At 43.6% G+C, this 15,783-nt stretch overlaps 1 pseudogene; it reads left to right on the top strand.

Annotated features, from left to right (window-relative positions):
* On the top strand, positions 1,264–1,662 carry Gm20091 (predicted gene, 20091; annotated as a pseudogene).

Here is a 15,783-nt window from a genome sequence, read left to right as displayed (position 1 = left end):
TAGCTAAGAGTGATGTGTCTGCCACACAAATGTACCAGCTGGAATTAGCATAAAATCGAACACAGAAACTGTTTGTGGCAACGATGCTTCAGAAAACATAATGATGAATCACATTGATCTCCATCAATTGCGACTGGGTTTCATCAGCCAGGGAGGCACCCTAGTGCACAGAGGAAGACGGATGTGAGTACCGCACTGCTCTGGCTTAGAGTTTTGTTTACATCCATTACTGATGAGGCTTAGTGGAGCTAGTTCATTTCTCAGAGCTCGGTAGAGATTGCCATCTCTGCCTGCATTAGATGGAACTCTTTGATAGCAAGTGGCAGAAATAGAAATCAAAGTAGCTTTTCCAGAAAAAAAAAAGGTACTAATGGGCTCATGTGACTAAAAACATCCAGTGCCTTAGGTGTGACTGGATCCAGGGGCTCAGAGGATGAAGTTACATGGAGGTTCCGGTTTCTAGTTGAGCTGCAATCTTACCTTTCCCAAAAGGAGACACTGAGACTTCACTCAGCAACAAAGCAAGCGGTCAAGAGCTTACACTGAGCAAGCAAGAGAGTCAGAGCATCCTTCTTACCGAGAAAGCATCCTGATGCAGCCATGGCACCACTGCAGCAGCCTGAGGCTTGCGTCTCTCCTCTCATGGTTGGTTACTCTCCACCCCTTGCATCCTGTCCAAGTTAGGCACTTTTAGAAACACAGAGTGCTTTTCTTCAAAACCTGGTGCACTCAGAGTTCTGTGTGTTTCAAGTACATACATAAGATGCAAGAACATGTATGGGGACTTAGATACCACAAAGTGGCAGGTTTGTTGGGGGCTGGGGGCAATGAGTAGCAGCATTCCACATGCTCCACTGGCTCCATTGAAGCAGTCTGAGCTCACCTACGTAGAGTAGGTTACTACATGCTGTTTGTTTGTTTGTTTGTTTGTTTGTTGTTGTTGCTATTGTTGTTATTGTTTAGTTGGTTGGTTTTGATTCCTTTTACCACATTTCAGGCCTTAAGCTGTCCCAATGGAGGAGACCATCAGTAACTATCTTTATGCCATATTTTGGAGATGGTCTTGGTCAGTCCCTCCTAACGATAGACCAGCAATCTTTACAGGCAAGCCATTGAACCGTCGTTGTGGGAAGGTCACCTATAGTTAAAGACTCAAGATCTCTTTGCAACTTCAGACTCCAGAGGGAGGTCATGTGAAGTCGCCCTTTTCAAGACTCTTTTGGCCTGGAGGACCGTTGTGACAATTAAGAAATGGGGTGTTCAGAGCAAGGTCGTGAAGAAAGGAGAGTTAGGTGGTATGGCCATTTCTTCTGCCTTCCGTGTCCGCGGCCCTCACAGAACTTCCAGCAGTGACATGTTGGGCCAGAGTATCCGGAGGTTCACCACCACCATGGTCTGTCGCAGCCACTATGAGGAGGATCCAGGGAAGAATTTGCCATTTTCAGTGGAAAACAAGTGGCGGTTGCTGGCTATGATGATCCTGTACTTTGGATCTGGGCTTGCCGCTCCTTTCTTTATAGTAAGACACCAGCTACTTAAAAAATAAGGATATTTAATTCATCCCTTTAACAGAATGAAGAAAGTTTAAGAGATGATCTGAAAGTTGGATTAAACTCTTGAACTATATACTAGAAAAAATTGTAAATAAACTAATGACGTAAAAAAAAAAAAGAAAAGAAATGGAGTGTTCAGACAAGCAGAGTGAAGGGCAGGCTGAAGGAGCTCACAGACCCTCTTCGCTGTATGGATGATGATGGATTGCTGTGGGATGGAGGTGTCATATTTCTCCTCAGTATTAGTATTGGTGTGCTGAGCTGTCCAGAGTGGAGGCAGCCATTGTATTCCATTAGACCATGCCTGCTGGAACTGGCCACAGGGTCTCTCTTCTCCTATCCTCTCTTGTCTTCCTGTCTCCTTCTTTCCCCTACTTCCCCTACCTTATCTTCTCCTCCCCTCTCCTCTGATTTCCTCTGTGTCGTTTCCCCTCTCTGGGTTACATCAGTGGTTAAATAGTGCAGTCTACATAAAATAACCAACAGCTAGTAGGAAAACGCTTCTTTAAAAGACCACCATGTCTTCTGATTTTTAATCATTTAATGGACTAAAGTACATTTTATTCAGTAGTGACAAAGATCTACTCTAAGCATGCCTTTTGGGACAAGAGAGATGAAAAGTCTAGTTTTGTCTACGGTCTCTTTCCTCAAACAACCCTCTGTGCAGAGGACTGTGACTCTGACTTCCTTGGGGGGGGGGTCCATTGTTTATTAATAGATGTAGGAAGGTGACAGTAACCCACTGCTTCTCAGTAAGTAAACCAAACGCTGTGGTAGGAAAGACACTGGTCTGTGTTCACTTCTATTTCTATTCGAGAAGTTTCCTGTTTGTTAGTTTCACATTCTGCAGATTAACAGTCATCAGTTTAACACTAAGAACTGCTCTTTTTTACACAAATGTAGAAATCTTCAAACCAACACAAAGGAAATTAAGATTGACAGATTTATTTATTTATTGCTTCATGTTACCAACTTAAGAAGCAGACTGGTTCAAACTGGTATCATGATACACTACTAGTTTCATAACCTGATTAGATACCTGATTTATTAGATACCTGTTTTACCTCTGCCTTTCTGTTTCCACAATATCAGAGTCTAATCCCATCTTGTTTTCTCAAGAAAGCTGCCAGAGTTCTATCTCCTCCACAATTCAGGCCGACGGGAAGGAAAAACAAAAAGCAAAATTACTAATTTGATTTAGTCTTCTTAGAAGTAAGCGTTTGTTTCCGATGAGCCACGCTGCTCCACGCTGTAGGAGGCAAAAAGGCATTCAGTGGGCAATGAGCAGGCTCTGTCACATCTACTCTAGCAACATTTCTAAGAACTTCATCCGATGGAAGTTTCCAGTCTTTAAAGAAAAGAAAAATCTGAAAAGCCATTGTGAGACCAGAACTGTCATGTGTGTTTGGCTTCACGGTAGAATGCACAAAGAAATCAAAGCTTCGGTGGCATTCACACCGTAGTTCCAAAGCCTGAATCCTACAGTGTCATTGTGGACACTGTGACTGGGATGGAAACCCTTCCAACACTCAGCTAGGTGCCCATGCTTGTGTCGTTGCTCAGCATCCTTCTCACGGCTTCTCTATCTCCCTCTGTACCTACCTGGTTATCGATTACAACACCATTGACAACCGCTTGCACACGTGTCTGGGAAGCAGATTGAACATTAAGTAGGCACTCATTTTAATGGGCTCGAATATACCTTCTGATCTAGATGCCATCAAACCTGCCTATAACATCGGCTTGCTTAAGACAGGAGGGCGGCTCACTTTTACCACTACTTGCTCGAGTTGAGGAACGGCCGCTATGATTTTGGCAATCTTCAGCAAGTCCCTTTCCTTGCTGCCTGTTTCAAGTCTCCGTGCTCTTTTATGTTTTTAGGGCCACCTTAAGGCCATTCTTCAAGCAACTCACACATGGCCACAGACCTCAGCATTCTGTCCATCCCCTGAGAGCCCAGATGCACTCGGCATTTACCATGAATTGTTCCATGTGGTTATTGTCTTCCTCTGTTTGTGTGTCTTGTCTCCATAACTGAATTTAGGGACACCGGAGAGCAAGGAAGTGTTATCGGTAACTGCATCGGAACACCTGGCATACACTGGCTTCAGTGAATTGCCTATCAATACAGCCAACCAATGAAGCTCAAATGCCAGTCCAAGGCCAGGGTTCCCTAATTCTCATCCATCTCACCCAAAGGGTCAAGTGTAGTTCACAAGCAAGCAGCAACCGCTGAGCCTACAGGTAATCAGTTCAGCAAGGAAACAAAGTTTCTCCTGCAACAGCTGAGAAACAGGCAGAAGACCGCACGAGGTCTCCATGGGAGGGAGGTTTAATAGCTTGACATAGGAAGTAACTCTGAGCACAAAGCTCAAAGTAATCAGATAAAGACTAGAGACAGAACCTGCCTGGAATTTATATGCTTGCTAACAAAAGCCCCGGGACCCAACCAGGCAGCCTTTGTTATTGATTTAACAGTGTCTCCTATAGTCCAGTCTCGCCTCAAATTCAATATGTAGCCTAAGATGACCTTAAACTCCTGATCCTCCTGCCTCTCCTTCCCTGGAGTTCTGGGATTATAGGTGTGTGCTACTGTACCTGGCTCTGAGTCAGTATTCTACCAGGAGAGGTGGGAGAAGTGTCCTTAACAGAAAAGTTAGCAGCATGTTCTTTTGCTATCATCATCATCATTAATCTTAATTAAAAATTTTAATTGAAAACATTTTTCCATATAGTATACCAATATATTCTGATCACAGTTTCCCCTCCTTCATCTCCCCCAGACCCATCTCCCCATCCATGCAACTCCATGCCTGCTCTCTCTCTCTCTCTCTCTCTCTCTCTCTCTGTCTAGGAAACAAAGACAAATAAAAAAGCAAACAAACCAGAATTTAAAAAAATTAAAAGCATGAGAAATACACACACACACACACACACACAGAGAGAGAGAGAGAGAGAGAGAGAGAGAGAGAGAGAGAGATACTATAATATACAAGCAAAATATCAGTAATGAAAAAAAAATCCCAAAGAAAACATGAGACAAAGAGCTTTCAAAACACCACTGAGTTTATTTTGTGTCGGCTATCAACTGTCGGGCAGGGAGCCTGTCCTTAAGTGTGGTTTAAGTTATGTGTCCTTAAGTTGTGACATTCTCTTGAAGAAACCTACTTTTCCTTTCCAATCAATTGACTATTGTTGATTTCCATCTTCTGGGTTGGGGATGGGGACTCATGTCTTCTTCCCTTCTCAGTGCTGGGACCCCCATCTGGTTTGGACCTCTGCAGGTCCTATTGAAGGGTAGTATGATGTTGTCTCAGGATCATCCTACACTCCCATCACCCCATGAACTCTGCATCAGACTGAGGGAGGAAACAGAATTCTATACAAAATAAGACTGGCAGTCTTGACCCTAAGGATGCCAGCATGGGCCTTCTCCCACATGAAGGTTCATGTGATTTGGTGAGGCTCAGCCCTGACCAGTGTAAATAAGTGGAATCCTAGCAATGCTGACTGGGAATGAGAATATCTCAATTAGAAGGATACAGGGACACAGTACATGGTGTGTAGCTCAGGTTCGGTATGGAGGCAGACTACTCATGTACATCCACATTCTTCCAATTGAGAAAACCTGTCGTGTGTCCACACTCATCTCCTCTCTGCAATAGGAAGAACCCATCCCTCACATGTAGTCAGCATGAGGAGGCAGATGAATCAACACCCGCAACCTCCCTACAGCTTCTCCAGGCCCATATGTGTCAAGAAGTCAGCAAGGATTATCCAAAGGTCAGCAACGTCCATGTCCTCATCACTAAGAAGGTGCAGCTGCATCTTTGCATTGTTGGCAGAGTGGCAGAGCTTGAGAGACAAGGTTCGAGTGTCAGGGACTGAAAGAACATGTCCTCCCAAAGGTCACGTGCAGGACTGCTGACTTCTAATTCCAGTGGGATGTCATCAGAGGTGGGACCAATGGTAAGTTCTTAGGTGAGATGACATCATGAGGGTGAGGCCTTAATGACAGAGCAGCTTTGTAACAATAGCAAGAAAGAGCCCTCTCTTGGCAAGGGAGGACACAGTCAGAAGGCAGCTGTTTGCAAATTAGAATATGAGTCCTTTACCAGGTCCTGACCCAGTTTCCAGGACTGCACAGACAAGCTTTCTGTTGTTTAAGTGTCTGGTTGGTTAAGGTCATACCTATGGAGGAGAAGAGAGACATAAAGGCGAGAAGGAGGAGGGATGGAGAGGGTGAAAGAAAAGAGGAGAGAAAAGAGGTTGAGATCAATGGCTATCCACAAGTCACTACAAAGAAATGAATTTGCCTTTGGGTGCTGGTTACAAACTCCTTTACTCAGTCAGACTTAAATGCTCAGCACATTTAGAATCTTAGGGAATAGAATTAGCTGGGGCAGTGTGGCTCTGTGGTGTGACAAGATTCCAGCTGCACAGTTCTAAGAGTTCCCTCATTCCATCATCTATGGTATTGGCTACTGTCCTCAGACTTATATAGGCCACCGCTCCAGTTTACACACTAAGACATTATGGTACGAAAAGGACTTGGGACTGCCTTTCTCTGTGTCTATCTCCTGGACAAACAGCTAACTCAAATGTCTTTGCAGAACCAGTCTCATGGCTGTCTTTAAACCAATGAGTAGAGTTGTACAACACAACCCTCTGTAGCTGGGAGGCAGCCAAATCTCCCCATGAGCCCTCCTATCTGATTGCCTTCAAATATTTCTAAGAACTTTATTTGTAATCAGGATACTATGTCATAAGTGTCAGATCAAGTCACAGTCCTCAATGGATGTTGACACCTGAGTCATGTGGTCTCCATGCATTTTAAAGTTTTGATAGCTTTTGTCACAGTTGGTGACAATGACACAGGGTGATATCTTCCTTAACCCCCAAGTAAGCACATCTTTCTATGTAAATTTTTAATCATGGTGGCTTGAGACTATGTAAAAATAAGACTTGGGCAGTCTGACTCTCTTTGATTGAAAAGCCATGTTTTTCTTGCATGCTACCCCAACCTTGCCTGAGGAAAGCATCTAAGCTTTTCCAAACTATTTTTTTAACATCTGTTTATTGTGTGTAGGTGTTTTCACACCTACCAAGATATGGGGGTCATGGGATAATTTGTGGGAGTTGATTCTCTTCTACCACCATATGGGCTGAGGGGATTGAACTCAGGTCATCAGACTCAGTAGAAAGGAGTTTTATCTGCCGAGGCATCTCCATCCCTAGGACTTTCCTAGTTGATTACATAGAGAAGATTAGCAGGACTCTACCAATGCATCCTCCATGAACTCCCTGATTCCTGAGATTCCAATGGTCACCATTCACATCTGACATCCATGAGGTTCCTTCTGAAAAAGCCCAAGCTTGAAATTCTGATCTATTCGTGCGGCATATCAAAAGCAACCTACCCAATATTGGTATGATGGTATCGATAAGACTGAAAACATGGTCTGGCAGATGTATCCCAGAACATGCTAGAGATTAAAAACACAGTATAGGAAAAGACCTCAACGTGGAGTCAGAACATTGGTGCTGGAATCTTACATCTGTCATTTTCTTTGAAATAAAACCTCAGGCTCCTTTCTTCAAGGAATCTCTGTGGGACTAAATGAGATGGTATGTGTGAAAGAAGGAATTTCATACCCCCGTGTGGGTGCAGGCGACTTACCTATTCCAATCAACCTTTGAATTCGGCCCCTCTGACATAGCTCAACATGTGTGTCATCGGGGCACAAACGCACCGTTTATAAGGTTTGTTTTTCTTTAAGCCGGCAGAGCAACTGGTTGTTACCAGATCCCTGAGAACAGTTGGACATACTTGTTCCTTAAGTTAAATGAAGAGGTCTGGAAGCCTACAAGTGTAGCCTGAAGTAGAGCAATAGGGGAGAATTGTTTTCCTTGGGGAGCATATAATTCCAACAAAAAGGCGACTTTACACATTGTATGTATTTTGAATGTCTCTGTTAAGTGCAAAGTGAATATAATTGGTTATGAGTCGTCTTGCCCATGGCCACAAAGCACATTAAACTGCAGAGTAAAATCCTTCAAAATCTATTCACGCTCTTGTCACAGAGTTCAGGCCTTCCTGTGTTGTTCTGTCTCAAATATATTTTGAAAAGCATATATAGTTTCTGGCCTTAACAGTTGTTTCTTCAAAGGGTAAGGATGGGTGTGACACATCGCTATAGATGCTACTGCGGGGGTTCATATATAGTCACTAGCATGGAAATGAAGCCTGGGACAAGGCATGTGAATAAGGAGTTGAGGGTAGGAGAAATACATCACGATTGATGTCCTCCGTGGATTTAATGCCTAGCAAAGTAGCACTTGTGGGGGATTCAGAGTCAAAAAGCTGAATTCTTCCCAATTTATCTGCCAGAAACAATCACTGTGGCATACTATGATTGCTCAATGACCACGGTGACATTGCTGATGGTCCTGGTATCTCTTCACTTGGGAATTACAGTGCCAATATATAAAATAATACAAAGTCCCAAAGAGGAGCTAAGAAAATGGTAAACATTTGGACTCACTGTGTGTCTAGGGGGGGAAAGCTGTTTCTTTCTTCCTTTTTGGAGTTTTAAATTATTTTCTAATTGAAATAGAATAATATGGCTCTCTCTCCTACTGTTCCTCCTGCAGACCCTCCCAGCTGTCTTCCCAAGGACTCATCCTTCCATGAAATCCCCTTCTCAAGTTTATAACTTCTTTTTCTTTGATTTTTATTGTTATTACACATACATACCTACATCTTACATGTATGTGTGCTTGCGCACACATATGTATACACACACACCTTGCTGAGTCAATGGATGTTATTTGTGTGTGTATGGTTTATCATTTCAGGGCTGACTACACTGAATTGGATAACCAACCCCGGAGCTCATTCTGAGAAAGGCTGATCCTCCTTCTCCTAACAGTCATTAGTTCCCTGTAGTTCTATCTAGAGAGTGGTCCCAGAGCAGATTTCCCTCTTCCTTGTTAATATGTCTATCAGTGTTGTTATTGTTCTTGTCTTGATTGTGAAGCCACTTCTGGGAGACACTCTTTCATAGAAGAGTCCTGGTATTTTGATTTTGACCATCTTTCCATGCCCTCTTCTATGATACCTGTATCATCCATGGATGCAGGAGCTGTCATGGAGATGTATCATCCATGCATGCAGGAGCTGTCATGGAGATGTATCATCCATGGATGCAGGAGCTGTCATGGAGATGTATCATGCATAGATGCAGGAACTATCATGTAGAAGTATTAGTTGGAGTCTGGCTCTCCACAATCTCTTGATCTTTGCATCATATCCAGTGAAGTTCTTTCTTAGTATTAAACATTAGCTAGTTTAGTTAAAGATTAGAAACCACAAAAAAAAAAGAGAAACTTCCCAAATGGTTCATGGGCAGCTTAGGAAAGGCCGTCTGTGGAGAAGTAGAGAAGTATCTATACGATAAAAGTTCTGTTTGGGAAGCTCAAGTCAGGAAAGGATGGGAAGCCACTTCTCTGCGTCTAACACTTCAGAACACCTTGTCTCAGCACATGCCGGACAAATGCTGTGGAGGCACTTAGCTCAGACGTTACTGAGAAAGACACTTGAAATGGAACTTCTCAAGCCACGAAATGAAATGTTAAACAAGGGAGAGCAAAGGAACTTCCATTAATAAGATTTCTCCTCCTTTCATAGGAATGAAAATCATGTCAACCACCAACGCCTTGAGAAGACGCAGGGACTCCCAGTGCCATAATGTCCCTGCACCCACAGCACAGCACTGACCTAGCTGGGTGACAAATCAAAGGATGTATCGGCTGACAGCGTCTATACAGATACAATCATTGTGGTTAGACATTAGACAGCCACACTCTTCCCTTAGTGCAAAAAACATTTCCACTGGTCATAGGTCTGACAGGAAACTCCTTGATGCCATAAACATGTGACAATAATTGACTTGCAACCGGGGACTTTCCAAGACACCTATACTCTAGTTGTTCTCAGAAAACAACCCAAGTTCAATGGTCTGAGTCTGAGAGGTCGTCAAGTGACTGAACTGTTTTTTTCAGTTAATGGTTGCAATTTGTGCCCACAGCATGTTGAAAGCTCAATTCTCCCCCTATACTCCAAACTATATATATGTGTATATGCATATTTATACATACATATATAAACAACACACATCCACACGGGGATGCGTAGTATTTAAACATATACACACTCAACTAGTGCCATATTTGTTCCTACCATTAAGCAAGAGCAGAGTTGTACTGTGGGGCTTTCTACCTGGATGATGCTCACTGGCAACCTGCACACACTGTTCCTAAGCCCTTGCCCTGCAACATGGGAAGGCACACTGAGAATGTAATGCTCCCGCACATGCTCACAGATAGCACTTGGTCATGATGGTAACATCTGAGAATTTGTTACAGCTTTATTCTAGCTTTCCTTAAACAATAGTCATATCTGTTAGTTCATGGGAACAAAGCTTCCTGACCTCCACCCACACCCCTACAACTTCACATTATGCCCCAGTTGGTGGCCTTTATGTTCCTAGCAGGGACAGTGGTGGGTGTTTGTTTATTAAAGCATCTGTGATTGAGGCAGCAGGTGAGAATGTCTAATTCTAGTTGCAGCTGGCCTTGAATCCAATGCAGAGGGCAACCTCTGTTGGTGTATCAGTTAACCCAACAGGAAGGCAGAAGAAAGGAAGGGTAGGCACGGAGGCCATTTGTTCTGTTCAACTACCGCAGCTCTTCAGACAAGAGGAAGATGGCTAGTGCTTAAGATTTCTGTCCATCTGTTCCTTGGAAATGTTGTCATATATAAATGAAAGGACCACTCGGGTCTTCCCCTGCCTGTGACATTGGCACCAGGACACGCCCTCTGCACAATGGCTCTTGTTGAAGGCAGAGCCCCCAGGAAACCTGTCACCCCAAACAACTGTCACATTCTGTTGCGATCAGTCATAGAAAGAATGGCAGTGCCCTCCCCACCAGCACTGGGGATGGGTTGATGGTCACAAGACTGAAAAGACCTTGCCTTGTCTGCCAACAACAGGGGTCTGTGCAGCTGCCCGGCCCAGGCAGCTGGGGCTGCTGGAGGGTCTTCCCGCCCACTTCCTGTGTCTGGCTTTGATTTCTTGAAGGGCAGATGGTCTTACTCCAGTATCCTCCCGGTTAAGCCAGACAAAAACAAGTCCAAAGCTGCCCTTGCCTGTCTGTCGCTCCTCCGGCTTTGTGTCACCCTATTCTGAGGTATCTGCATCCAGGTCTTTCTGTTTTAGAAAGCTCTGGTAGGGAAGCAAAGACCAGGAGGCAAAATGTGTAGATAATAAAAGAGAACTCCAAATAATTTTTGCTTGGAAATAACATATTGGAAGGCAGGTCTTCTTTTGTTGCTATTTGTTCTTTTGAGGTAGGCTCTCCTGTGGCTCAGGCTAGCCTCAAACGTGCTCTGTAGCTAAGGATAACCTTGAATTTACAACCCTCCCATCTCCACCTCCTGCTTGTTGGGGATTACTGATCGGTGTCTCCATGCCCAGTGTATGAAACGCTAGGGATCCAGACTCACCTGAGTCTGGCCTGCGGGACTGGGGTGGGGCCTGAGCATTGGGAGTTTGAGGAGCTGCCCCAGTTACTCTAATCTGCAGCAGAGCTAGAGAATCTGATCCCAGCTAAGGGTTTTCAAAGTTGACTGAGCATCAAAAGCCATGAGGGGGAGACTAGGAAAGCTGAGAGCACTCAGTGCCCTTCCCACCTTGAAATTGAGTTGTGCTGGAGCCTGGGTATATGCAGTTTCCTCCCTCCCTCCCATCGTCCCTCTCTTGTTTCCCCCCTATTCTTCCCTCCCTCTTTCTCTTCCCTTCCAAGGATTTCATTGGTGTCTTTTATCGCTAATACGTTGTCTTGTTTTTCCTGGTAAATTTTTTTCATAGTTAACAACCACATCTGTTGGTGGCACGTAACATGATGGCTTGCTGTACGCACAGGTTGTGGAATGGCTCCATTGAGCTCCTTCACATGTGTGCTGTCTCAAGCTTGCCTTTCTCCTTTCTCACCAGCACCCGCCCACACCTTCAGTCCCTCCCTAAGCTGCGGTCCTAAGTCACATGCTGAACTGTCTGACTTCAGACTTCACCAGCCCCATTCCCTCAAGCTTGGTGCAATGCACGGCTGTTAACTAATTTGCATGTCTCTTTTTCACAGTAAAATCTAACTAGCTCCTTTAGAAAGAAAAAAAAAAACCAAAACCAACCAACAACAACAACAATACCATCTTTCTCTGGTTTTTCTGCATTATATGGCAGATGTTCAATTACTGGTTGTGCATTGAGTAAATCAGGGTTGGTTTTGACAGTGAAAGACAAGCACGCAGGAAAGGTCCAGCCATCTATGGCATCTGATCTAATAACAGCCCCGCATTTCAGAGCATTCGTCTAGAGGAGGAGTTTCTGTGTCTTGGGATGTGGTGGGAGGGCTGGCATGGCAAAGCACTCGTCAGAACACCAGAATAAAAAAGGCTTTATGCATAAGCAGATTGTATGACATTACATCAACAACTCTCCTTTTAAAACTGGCATTTAATGAGTATCTCTATCAATAAAGGCCTTTTAAGAGCTCTCCATAAAATGTTGTGAAAAACGAGAACGTTTAAAATCCAGGCCAACAATGAGCCCCATTCACACGGCTTCCTCACACGCTTTCTCCAGTGTCCTGGGCTCAAACAGCCTCACTTATTCTCCGCCGGCGAAGTTGGCACATGCTAACCATATTGATTGTCTGATTACAAATAGAGCCCGTGGCAATGAGGGCTTACAAGAGGAACCCATTTGTCCCTCTGGGTTATACATGGATGTCAGACTTAATACACGTTCAACCACAGAGCAATGGAACCAGGTAGGAAAGTGTGATTCCCAGGGAAATTAGACTCCTGGGGTGAACAATAACTTCGTTGTTTCACGGGAACCTTTCGGAGCCATTCCAAAGAGATGTTTAAACAAGGGTTTACTAATCCTTACTAATTTCTAAAGTAGCTACTCTCCAGGAAGAACGGGCTGTCTCTTGTTCTTCATTGATCGATAGAACATTTAACAGCAACAATGTGAGGTTATACAGCCAGAGCTCTTTTGGAGTCTAAAACCCAGAACTGGCAATGAGATATTTTGGCAGAGGGATAGAATTTGCATGGGAGTAGGGAGTCAGTTGCTTTTATTTCTGTGGCCTTCTGCTCAGATGACCACTGAAAGGCAGGTTTGTCCCTGTGATGCAGAAACCAGTCCCTGGAACGGTACCCTGGTGCTATCATTAACGATATCAGGGAAAACCTGATATGAGAGCTCCTTTGAGTTTCTGGTCAAAATGGTTTCACTGTAGCTCCGTGCCTCTCCACGCCTCTGTTTCCTACCATTGGGTTGGATTTTCCGATTTGAAAAATGTCAAGATACTTGGATGTTGACTTTTTAAATCTAGTCTATCACTGTGGAACTGCGTTCCACGCCACTGTTGGCAAATGACCAATGGGTTGGATGTGATCCAGTTAGAGTTTCTATAGGTTGTGCTTGGCTTTCCTTTTTAACAATCAAAGGTGGGGAGATACTCTGGAGGCGGGGGGGGGGGGGGAGCTCCAACCACTCAGAGGAGAAGGGGTTTGAGGGGAGGAACTATGTGTGTGTGTGGGGGGGGGACAGGGAGGAGGGGGCAGCAATAGGGATGTGAATAAGGTGAATAAACAAATTAATTAATGGGAAAAAGAAAAGCAAAATTTACTTAAAATAAAATTTATTGATTATGCAGTTGGAATTTAGAGCCCCGACTGTTGTCAAGCAGAAACAAGTCCCTGCAGGGGTCCACTGTGTATCTGTGGTTGATTTATTGGTTAGTTGATTCTTATATTAGCACCACTGCCTTCATAGCTCCCTCATCTGCACTGCATGAGAAAGCTGTAAAATGCAAGTAGAACTGTTCTCAGCCTTGTTGGGCCCATGCCTGATGTGGAAATGGAGGCCCATGGATCTTATGTCTAAATGTTAGAAGGTAAGTCTTGGGAGTCTCAGTTGGCCAAGTGCTCGCCGGGCAAGCACAAGGACCTGTGTCCAAACCTGAGCACAGTCATATGCACTTTGTTGAGGGGGGCGCAGATCCCTGGAGCTTGCTAGCCAGCCAGCCCAGTCGAACAGGTGGATGCCAGGTCCCAGGCAAAGGCCGAGTTTCAAAACCCATGGTGACGATTCCTGAGGAACAGCCTCTGAGTTTGACCTCTGACCTCAAACACGTGAAAAGGTGTACAAGTACCTGCACACACTCGCACACATATAACACACATACTTGCACACAAGAAAATGTTAGCCAGTGGACATTAACATACCTGAAGCACACAGATGCTTAATAACGAGTATTTCTTCCTTTCCCTTCTAATGACAAAAAAATTAAATTTAAAACCTATTGTTCTCATGTAATTTGAAAGCCTAAAAAAGATCAAAGATGACTGAATTTAATGAACCTGTGTATGTCTGGTTATTCATGCTAAATATGAGTGATTAATAAGTAAAAAGCATCATGTGTTTATTCCATGAAATTAACTTTGTCTTTATTCCAGTACTTCACATAATTTGATTCCATTATAATAATGTTCTAAAGTATTAAAAATTAACATACCATTAGATCTGAAATGTATGTTAAATTTGATTATATTTTAATCAAAAGTACAAACCCAAACCATCCTAGAATATGAAAACGTTACTTTTCATGTTTTCAGTGTTATTTTTTTCTTCTCCAACATTCAAAGTATTTATCAAAATAAAAGGAAAGTGAAAATTATAATTAAGAAGTGGCAAAAAGGGTGGTGAAAGATGATTAAATAAAGCTTGGAATTCATTTATTCTCTACAATGTAATTAAATGTTACTAAATTATCTTATAAAACGTAAACAAATCAGTTCTACAAGGCCGCACGTACTAGTTAGCGAGTACTGCAAAGGGCACCCATGTGCATCATACACTCTTCATACAAAGCAACTGGACAAGACCCATAGCTTGTTCTCATTTACCTTACCTGAGTACTCCTACTCAGGACAGGTCAAGGGAAAAGACCCAGACTTGGTATATGAACATGGCCAGGACTGGCAGGTAGGGACAGTTAATGGAGTCTTTCCATGGGTAAGGCTCAAGGCTTGTACTTCTGATCTGGGTGGGTTTGAGTACCAGAGCAAGGACCTCAGTAACGGGTTGGATTAAGTACACCACACACTGATATCATCCCATGTATGTGACCCCTGGGACCCTTAACACCTATTAATGCTCCTAAGAGACAAGTAGTTGGAGTCTTTCTTCCAACCTATAGAAGCCCTGGAAGTTGTGCCAACGATATGTCTCCCGATCAGACTCACACCTAACAGAAGGACGTGGGACTTGGAAAGCCCTTGGGAGAAATCAGAACGTCCTATTACCTGAACTATATAGTGTAATAGCCAGCCATCTACAGTGAGTAAGTACCCACTTCTGGGGAACAACAGTAGAGGTCATGGAAAGGTTTTGGCTGGGGAATGATGAGAAGCCATGAGAGAAAGGAGCTCGTGAATGTCACAAGCACCTGGCTAACAGTGTCTGAGCAGGGAAGGCAGGAATGGAACCTGTCAGTCCAGTCCACAGGACAAGGTCCAGTGCTAAGCCATTGCCTAAAGCTGTCTGCAATACACACTTACTTACTTATTTAGAGACAAGAGGATTCTTTTCTTTCACAGTTTTCACTTCAGTTTACTGACGAGACAGTAAATCAAACCATAAGGACTCCAGATAGAGCTAGCCATTAATCCACATTACTATTTCACAATGCTGTCTTGGTAGGAGTCGTTTCAAATTACTTACTTTAAACATTCAAATCACCATGACAGTCCCCTTAGTGCACTGACGGTCTTGCAAAACCACTAGAGAATAAAACTCTCGTGTGTTTGCTGTTCTGTGTTCTGTCAATGTGCCCTGTTACTCCCCCCTGGTGCCATTTTAACTTCCTCACAGTGCTATGGGCCAGAAGAACAAGAATAAATTCTGACTTCATCTATACTGAATTAGTGACACATTCCAGATTTACTGTAAGGAAGACTTCCATTTCTATATTAAGTTTTGTGCTTAATCTTTTGTAAACTGTCATGGTTCAAACACAAGTCAAATTTACTTGGTTCCTTCTACACCTTCTACATCGATGAAACCCCCACACTTCAAAAAATATTAATTTATAC

Source organism: Mus musculus, chromosome 10 (genome assembly GCF_000001635.26).
Source record: "Mus musculus strain C57BL/6J chromosome 10, GRCm38.p6 C57BL/6J".
Classification (NCBI taxonomy): Eukaryota; Metazoa; Chordata; class Mammalia; order Rodentia; family Muridae; genus Mus; species Mus musculus.
Note: the sequence above shows the minus strand (reverse complement) of the source record. Positions and strands in the feature narration are given on the sequence as shown.